At 37.4% G+C, this 9706-nt stretch overlaps 1 long non-coding RNA gene across 1 annotated transcript; it reads right to left on the bottom strand.

Moving 5' to 3' along the window:
* Window positions 1–241: 241 nt before the first annotated feature.
* On the bottom strand, window positions 242–8943 carry LOC117296397. The gene is made up of 3 exons (XR_004519749.1): window positions 8896–8943; window positions 4533–4573; window positions 242–305 (listed from the first exon to the last, which is right to left on the bottom strand). It is a non-coding gene; the product is annotated as an uncharacterized LOC117296397 (long non-coding RNA).
* Window positions 8944–9706: the final 763 nt, after the last annotated feature.

The raw sequence follows: 9706 nt of genomic DNA, 5'->3' as shown, positions 1-9706 counted from the left end.
GTGCCTTCGAAGAATCTACATGAGCTTAAATCCAAAATGGTGTCCAATGCAATACAATTTTGACCAGATATCAATATAAACCACAAGGGGAAAACGTGACCGTTAGACAAACTACCCCAATGGGCCCAATTTAATGAAGCTGCTTATAAGCACAAATAGTATCTAATCACAACAAAGTTATGCTTACCAGAATAAGGTTAGCAGCGAACTACCTTGTCACACATGAACAACTTGTGACTGGTATCCTGCTCATTTCTGCTTAGCAGACAGTTCCGTTTAGCAATGTATTCTACAAAACAGGCACCCTGGTGATAAACAGAAATATAAGCCTAAATCTATTTTTTTAAAACATGATCATTGAACAGAATGTCCTTTTAGATTTTGTTTGAAAGTTGTCCCATGAATACCCACAAAAGGTCACCTCTGTTAATTATTGTTTAACTGGAGGATTTCGTTTTGAAATAGGATATAAATAGGGTGGTTAACCAGAACGAGTCCAAAACGAGCAGTATATTGTAACAGTGTACCATTGTTTTCACAGTTGTAACTTGTATACAGTAGTACCATATGGGCACCATGTGACTCGAGGGCGCCACAGGGGAAATTATTTAATTAGTAAAGTACGTGGCAACGTGCCTTAATGTGAACAACTTTGTTGTTTATGTTTTTAGAGGGCGTGTCCCTTTTCTGAAAGAGATTGTAATTGCGGGAAAATGCCTGTTGGATTTAATTGCGAAAATTAGTGATACTTGAGGACGCTATTTCGAAACTAACTTGCACATCTGATTAGTTCATTTTTTTAAATTCCATAATATGGACCCACTCTATGGAATATTATATGGCCTACTTTAACTGTAAAGATATTTCGATAGCGCAAGTCCAAAATGTGAGCAAGTTGTTTTTGTTGTTGCCCCTCCCCCCTCCCATATCAATAGTACAATTTGGTGAAAATGAATGTCCAAAATGCAAGGATTTGGTGTACGATTTTTGCGCCATAATATTGGTCATTAGGTATATCTGAAAAACAACTGATAACAGCTTTGTATCAATGTTATCTCTACATATTTGCATATGTTATAGATATCATATTTAAATTATTGTTGTTAATTGCAAAGTTTCAACCGCTGCTCACTTCTTAATTTTTTGTATAATTTTTATGCCGCCACATGAATAATATTTGTTTTTTTTCTTATCGTGTACACGATAACATAACTTATCGTGTACGTACATGATAAATCCAAACTTATCGTGTACGTACATAATAAGTCCAAAAAACCTTATCGTGTGCGTACATGATGAACGTATTTCTAGCTGGGCATTGCTCAATCAATCAATTAATGTTCTCGGTCGGTAATATAGGCGTTTGATAAAATGTGTGATGTGGAGGAGAAGATCGAGGTTTACTTCCGTTTAGTCCAAGGCGTAGAACATATTTTAAAGGGGCAGTCAATATTGCAACGATTGTAAGTGCGCTGTAATTATGCTCATAATGTTAATTAAACCCATAACTGGGCTAGCGATAACTATTTTGTAAAGTTCAACCTCCCTAGCATTTTCTGACATAGTGGTGCCGTTTCGTGTACGTATACGATAACTTATCATTATGTTAATGTGTCTTATAACCATCCGAAATAAAGTATCAACAAGAAGAAAAAAGAATTACGGAAAAAATGCATATTTTGCATAACTCTAAAATTGCCATTTTCGCCTCTACTTATACACTAATGTGTGCACACGCCCTAATAGTTGTTGAATTGGTGATTTCACATCAAATTAACATGTAAATGTATCTTTAAACCAAGAAATCCTCCGCAACAATGAATCAAATATTCAAATTATCAAGGTGCCAATAAAGTTTACTTAAATTTGTTTAATTAAAGTTACGTGCGTAATATGCACTAAAAGAAATGCAATATTGACTGCTCCTTAAAGTGATGTTTGACGCCTTGGACCGAGCACCGCTAGGTCAGGAGATGTTTAGAGAGGTTCAAAACTTTACAAAATTGATATGCCTAGCCCGGCAATGAGGATTCCAGTACTTTTTGAATTAATTGTTTTAATTATTGGACTATGTGCATATTACAATGCACTACAAATGTTGTTCGACGGATTGGACCGGGCACCTTAGGGCCAGAAGATGTTAGGGAGGTTCCAAATAATATCATCTCTAGCCCGGTCATAGGGTTCCCAGTATGTCCTTATAAAAGTTGTTTGATTAAAGGCAGTGGACACTATTGGTAATTGTCAAAGACTAGCCTTCACAGTTGGTGTATCTCAACATATGCATAAAATAATTAGCTCAATTAGTCATCGACGTTGCGAGATACTAATGAAAGAAAAATAACCGTTGTCACACGAAGTTGTGTGCACTTAGATGGTTGATGTTTGAAATCAAATTCGTGGAAAATTACTTCTTTCTTGAAAACTATACGCAACTTCAGAGGGAACCGTTTCTCACAATTATACCATCAATCTCTCCCCATTATACTCGTTACCAAGTAAGGTTTTATACTAATAATTATTTTGAGTAATTACCAATAGTGTCCACTGCCTTTAAGACCATGTACGTACTATAGTAGTACACCAAAAATTTAAGAAATATTTGACTGCCCCTTTCTTGACGCCTTGGACTGGGCACCACTATGTCAGAAAATGTTAGGGAGTTTCAAAACAAATAATTATCTCTAGCCCAGTTATGGGGAAATCCGGTTTAATTTAAAGGCAAGGTAAACATTTGGCAATTGTCAGAGACCAGTCCTCTAACTTGGTATATCCCAACATAAGCATTAAATAACAAGCCTGTTAAAATTTGAGCTAAATTGGTCATCGAAGTTGCGAGAAAATGATGAGAGAAAAAAACACCCTTGTTTGACGAATTTGTGTGCTTTCAGATAGGAATAAAAAATACTTATTTAGCTAAAAGTCTTCTTTTTTTTTAGTTAGAAAATATCTCTTTCTCAAAATCTATGCTACTTCAGAGGGAGTCGTTTCCCACAATGTTTTATACTATCAACAGCTCTCCAATGCTCAATACCAAGTCAGTTTTTAAGTTAAAACGTGTACCTTCCCTTTAATTAAGTTTGTTTTATTGACATTATAAGCATAATTACGCCTTGGACTAAACGGAAGTAAACCACGACCTTTTCCTCCTCATCACCCATTTTAGCAAACGCCTAATTACCGACCCGAGAACATTATTTAATTGATTGAGCAATGCCAGCTAGAAATACGTTACCTAAAAATGGAATAGAATATGAAACTTATCGTGTACGTACACGATAAGTTTGGATTTATCGTGTACGTACATGATAAGTAAGTTTGGATTTATCATGTACGTACACCATAAGTTTTTAGACGTATCGTGTACGTACACGATAACATATCGTGTACGTACACGATAACATATCGTGTACGTACACGATAAGAGAGGACAAACTATTATTTATGTGGCGGCAATACGCGTCCGTACAGACTATTTATCTACTTAACTTTTTTGTTTTGAGGAATACGGCGACGCTCCCCAGTCTTTTTAGATAAAGACGAACAGAAACTTGGGAAGAAGTGTCCCCCGCCCAAACACATACACACAGTGCCCCCTTCCCCCGACAAAAAGAGTAACCACATACGCAGCTGTTTTGGAACACACTAGCTGAATGGCGTCCAGAGGTTCACATTGTTCTAAAGTCTCATTAATTGGGTGGTCATGGATGGGTGAATAACCGCATTATTTTTTGAAAAAATATATTGGCCTCGAGCAGTTGGGAAAAGGGAGACCAGAAAATCTATGTTATTGTGAGAAATAGTTAATAATTAGTTTGAAAATTGTACTTTTCGGTAAACTTGAGTTTATGAGAGCCTTGGGGGCGACACATTGTGGCAGCAGACAAATTAGCACTTTTATATTAAAGGTCATCACCCATTGACATGCAACATAAAAGTTGTGTATTGGCTGGTGATCTTATTCTGATCAGCATGTTTTTGTTTTGCTTAGCTTTTTTTGCTTAGCTTATTTTTGTGCAGTTCAGTGAAATTGAGGCCAGGTCGATTTCCATTGTTTGAAATGCTCAGAACTATATGTAAACCTTTCTTTTGTTGATAAACAAACTGCCTTGGTTTGCATGGACGGCCGAATGTTTGTAATAACAGATGTCTTAACAAAATTGACGATTTCTGCAGACTTTCAATTAAATAAAATACCAGAGCCATTAGTTGTCTAAATACTTGCTTTTTTCTTGTAGCACTGGTATAAATAGTAGTGATCCGTTTTTGATTTGCATTAATGGCTTTCCATAATTTTCTAACCTGGGTTGGCAAAAACTCGGGCTGTGACGTAATGGACCATGGGACGTTGCAAAAGAAAGGTTATACGTAGCAATTGTATTCAACATGGGATGTCTGGCGCCACCTAGCGCTCCCCAACCTCCAACCGGACCAAAACAACTTTGTATGATTTGCATAACTTGGATAGTTATAACCCACCCATTGTAACTTTTGATACCAACAAATTAATGGAGCAATGACAACAAACTTACCCTTAGGAGTACAAGACGAAGGACGCTTACCAGTGAGCCAGCTGGGGAAAAAAATCAACAATAAAACTAATTTTGCAACAAATAAACCAGGTTTCAAGTCAAACTGAAAGCAAAATGCCTACCCGCCCCCCTCCCCCCAATCGAGTGAACATATAACTTTTCCCCATTTTTAACACTGAAATTTGTAGACAAAACAAGTTTCCGATAGGCCCTACTGATGTTGTTCAATTGTTACACCCCACAGTTCAACCATCTACCTCTGGACCGTTTCAGCCATCTTAGAAATGCCCAAAAGTATACCTTTTGTTTCCGAAACTGATCGATTGTTTTACTTCTCAATAAAAATGAAGATATTAAAATACAATAAAATAACAATGTAGATATAAAATACATGTATAAAACTAACCTAAGAAAAGTTTACCTCTAATATATATTTGGTTTGCGGTAACACCATGTGTGTATCTACTTGCCAGGTAGAGTTGTTCTTAGGGAACTGTCTTGCTTTATTCTACTGCCGTGGAGTAGATAATCGGAGGTTCGGGAGACTTCTCAGTTCTGAAAAGAACTGTCCTGCTTTTTAACTATTACCAGGGCTAATACTAGCTTGCTCTAGTCATCGTCCTGACGATGACTAGAGCAAGCTAGTCGAAACGTTGAGACCAATTTCAGAACTGACTCCGCGGCAGTAGTTAATTACGATCCTATAAGCTAAAGTAGTAGTCCAGTCTAATTTCTATACCATCCGCCCTGGTAATAGTTAAAAAGCAGGACAGTTCTTTTCAGAACTGAGAAGTCTCCCGAACCTCCGATTATCTACTCCGCGCCAGTAGAATAAAGCAAGACAGTTCCCTAAGAATAACTCTACCTGGCAAGTAGATACACACATGGTGTTACCGCAAACCAAAATATACATTGATACCTCACCATGCAATGCCTCAAATCCTATATAAGTCCAATACAGGTGGTAGTATTAGTTATGAGATAATTGCCGAAAGTCTGAGGCGGTTTGCCTACACAAGTGGCAAGAAGAGCAATCCCTAGATGGAATGGACAATCTGAGATGCAGAAAGAAACGTTTCTCAGATTGAATGTTGACCCCCCCCCCCCCCTCTCTCTAAAACCACATTCCTTTGTAGAAATCGTTTCTAAAAATGTTATTACCAACGGGTGCAGTGCCTCTTCCCAAGTATAGGTTTTATTTTTATTATTTTGTTTGAGCAATTACCTACGGTATACCCCTCCTAAACCTGTAGGACGCCATGCAAATTGTGTTCTATGGGGTCATTTAAGTGCACACAGTGAACTTGTATGTGGCTTTCATTCAGTTTCATTGTTCGTTTTGCGACGTTTTCATTAAATTGCCTGTTATTTTGCTTATGTCCTGGGTATATGTTACATACATTTCCAATATTGAGGTAGGCATACGAGTTGGCTGTTGTAATTGGTTAAAATGTCTGAACTAAAATGCGGGCTTATTCTTATCTACATAAAAAGACACAAAAGCACATTTTGTTTTCTTTTATTTCACAATAACAAAACAGACAGAGACACAATGTGTTTTCCTTTATTTCACTACAGCAAAAATACACAAGTTACATTTCACATTATGTGATTGGATCAAGCAAAATGAGTCATATTTTTATACATTTGGAAAGAGCCAAATCTATGCTTTAATGATATAAAAACCTGTCAAAACACCTAATTTCAACCCCTTTTAAGTTTTTTAATTGGGACACAGGTTGGCACAAAATAAGATGTTCTTTGGCATAAATAAAAATCCTTTTAAAAATTACACCACCTTTTGTCCAGTTTATCCATAACAACATTTCAGACACTCGACTCATTTCGATTGATCACATCACACAATACTGGATAATAATGATAATAACCCGTATTATATAGCGCTTTTCACACCCGGAGGGCGTCCCAAAGCGCTTCACATTATTACCCCTGGTCACTGAGCCTTAAATCACTCCTTAAACCATCTCAGCTCCCTGGTGGGGAGTATGCAGCCTGTGCAGTATTAATTTGCGCTACTCGGCTAAATCAATCACAAGAACCATCTCCGCCCTCACAGGTGCCCATTTACCCCTGGGTGGTGAGAAGCAATTAAAGTTAATTGTCTTGCTCAGGGACACAAGTATCACGACCGGGATTCTAACCGAAGCACCAGAGCTTGAGTTCGGTGCTCTTATCCGCTCGGCCACGACACCCGTTGAACTAAAAGAATGGATATGAACTAAGAGAAACATCCACACTGAAAATTACCAAAACACTTGTTTGTACTAACTTGCCTTCCAACCTTTGTATTTGATGATGACCATTTATGTTTCTCTTTGGACTAACAGAAATCCCAGTAAAATGTTGTGCATTTTTTATGAGAGGTGATGTCTAAAGTGATTCCTTTTCTTTGCTTAATCCCAGAGATGGAACTTAATTAATCTTGTAAACCTTTAAAGGCAGTGGACACTATTGGTAATTACTCAAAATAGTTATTAGCATAGAACCTTTCTTGGTGACGAGTAATGGGGAGAGGTTGATGGTATAAAACATTCATTTTGAGAAACGGCTTCCTCTGAAGTGCCATAGTTTTCGAGAAAGAAGTAATTTTCCACGAATTTGATTTCAAAACCTCAGATTTAGAACTTGAGGTCTCAAAATCAACCATCTAAACGCACACAACTTCGTGTGACAAGGGTGTTTTTTTCTTTCATTATTATCTCACAAGTTCGATGACCGATTGAGCTCAAGTTTTCACAGGTTTGTTATTTTATGCATATGTTGAAATACACCAAGTGAGAAGACTGGTCTTTGACAATTACCAATAGTGTCCACTGTCTTTAATGCACCGCTAACTTCGCCATTATGTCACCCCAACTTGGAATAATAGTAAGTCTCCTCACACCAGAATGGGACCAGACTACTACTTTGCCATCCAAGCCTAACCACACTCTAAAAACTCCAAGGGCCTAATTCATAAAGCTGTCCAGCAGAAAATATTGCTTGACAAATATCTGTGCTTAGCAAATATGAAGTGTTAGGGTAACCAATGCACACTTAAAGGCACTGGACACCTTTGGTAATATTGTCAAGGACCAGTTTTCTCACTTAGGGTATTTCAACATATGCATAAACTAACAAACCTGTAAATATTATGAACTCAATCGGTCATCAAAAGTGCGAGAAAAATGGAAGGAAAAATACTCGTCGCATGAGTTGTGTGCTTTCAGATGCTTGAATTTGAGACCTCAGTAAGCTGAGGTCTCCAATTCAATTCAATTATTTTGGTGAGAATTTTTTTTTTTTCTCAAAAACTACCTTATTTCAGAGGGAGTCGTTTATCACAATGTGTTATACTATCAACAGCTCTCCATTGCTTGTTAACAAGTTTTTATTTAACAATTATTTAGAGTACGGTAACTACCAAAAGTGTCCAGTGCCCTTAATGTAACTTTGACCAGTAATCTGTGCTTAGCATTAGTTTCTGTGCTTACAAGCTTTTGAAAATTGGACCCAGGTCAGAGCTGCCAACATTTACATCTTGCAATCAGGGAGATTTTGTAAAATAATTAAAGAGAGATTCAAAATTACATGTTTATTTGACATAATAGTGCTCCATAATCACAAAGCATTTTAAATGTTTTGATCAGAACACAGAAAGCATGGTTTATATTTAGGGAACTTTTAAGAAAGACCCTGCTTGAGTCGAAACATCAGGACATAAACTATTTAAAAAAAAAACATTTATACAATAGATCCTTTTGCTCCTTTTGGTCGATAACTTATTTGCAAAAGCTAATGCTCTTTTCTCAATCTTTTAGTTTTGTTTGACATGTTACAGAATCTGAATCCTTTGAAATAACTAACTTTGGGTCAACACGGAGTAGGGCTACGGAATTTATGGTGTCAAATTTGGGCATCAGAACATGGACAGATTGGTTTACTTTCAGGGAACTTTCTTCAGAATCAGGGAGAGGTGGCAGCTGCTTACCCCCTATTTGTCAAACTGAAGTATAATCAAAGCTTAATCACATTTTTCAACCACTTTCCGGGATAGGACCTGGGCTCAATTTCATAAAGCCTGTTCGCACAAAAACTTGTTTAGCACAACAAACATTTGCTTGGCAAAAATAGATTAGCAGCCAGAATACCACACACAGTTAACCATTGATGTGACTGGTATCCTGGTAATTTCTTGCTTAGACAAATAAATTGCTTAGCAGATTTGTCTGCTTGTTTATATTAGCTTTATGAAATCGGGACCAAGAGTTTCTGTTCCAGGAGTATTTTAGAATGTCACATACAAACGGATTGGCAATGCAGATGGTGTGAGACTAGCTGTCAAAGAATATTAATACCTTACATGTACATGTTGCTGCCTTGGTGAGCCGAGACATCAGATACACCAGGTTGTTCTCCCCATAGCTCACCACTCTCCCTCAATCTCCATACCATTAAAGGAGAGAAACAAATGATTAGCAATGTTGTAAGTTTCAAATTTGATAAATGACTGCAAGGCAGAAATATATAGCCCTAAACTATAGTATAATTAGGTGAGGTTTGCAGGAACACCATGTGATAATCTCTCATGAGGAGTGTTGGTTCTGAAAAGGATCGGTGGTTGACAACTCAGTATGCTTTGATCGTTTTTCTCCTGCGATCAGAGCATACTGATCGAAACGTTGGGTTGTCACCCACCAGTTCTTTACAGAACCAACACTACTCAAAAGGGATTTACACATGGTGCTACCACAAACCCCACCTGATTATACTCCCATCATGCAATGTTTAAATTCCTGGTGTACAGAGATACAGAGATGTATTCTTCATCACTGATGCAAATTTAAAATCCAGAAAATAATGTTGGCTGGTAACCTTATTCTTGATTAGCATAATTTAGTTGTGCTTAGCTGTTTTTGGTGCTTAAGCAGTTTAATGGGCACTGGAGAAACTTTCACTTGGTACTGGTCTGAAACACTTAAAATCCTGTCTTGTCACAGTCTTGACTGAACTGAGGTTATTTCAGAGGTATTCATTTTGTTGGACACATAAACTAAACACACTAACAAGATTGCTCAACACTTTGATCCAAATTCAGGCATTGAAGAACATGGGTTTGGTAGGGGGGTCTAATTGATGTAAATGTGAACAGGGGTCAAGCTGCTTGGATGCTG

The sequence above is a fragment of the Asterias rubens genome, chromosome 11 (genome assembly GCF_902459465.1).
Source record: "Asterias rubens chromosome 11, eAstRub1.3, whole genome shotgun sequence".
Taxonomy (NCBI): domain Eukaryota; kingdom Metazoa; phylum Echinodermata; class Asteroidea; order Forcipulatida; family Asteriidae; genus Asterias; species Asterias rubens.
Note: the sequence above shows the minus strand (reverse complement) of the source record. Positions and strands in the feature narration are given on the sequence as shown.